Genomic DNA, 214 nt, shown 5'->3' with positions numbered 1-214 from the left:
CCCCCCTCCCCGCCACGCGGGCCACGCAGCCCCCACTCCCACGGGCCAAGAGACCTGAATCAGCAGGAGCAGCACCGAGAGCTGATGGGGGCTGCAGGGAAACCCCAGGAGATGCAGACACCAGGGCTGTATGTGCCTTGTGAACACCAAATACAGGCAATGGAGAAGAGTCTGAGACAACTGGGATGCAGCAGCAGGCAGCTTCTCCTCTTCT

Source organism: Antrostomus carolinensis, unplaced genomic scaffold (assembly GCF_000700745.2).
Source record: "Antrostomus carolinensis isolate BGI_N321 unplaced genomic scaffold, ASM70074v2 scaffold28365, whole genome shotgun sequence".
NCBI lineage: Eukaryota > Metazoa > Chordata > Aves > Caprimulgiformes > Caprimulgidae > Antrostomus > Antrostomus carolinensis.
The sequence above is the reverse complement of the archived record's forward strand: the minus strand, read 5'-3'. Positions refer to the sequence as shown.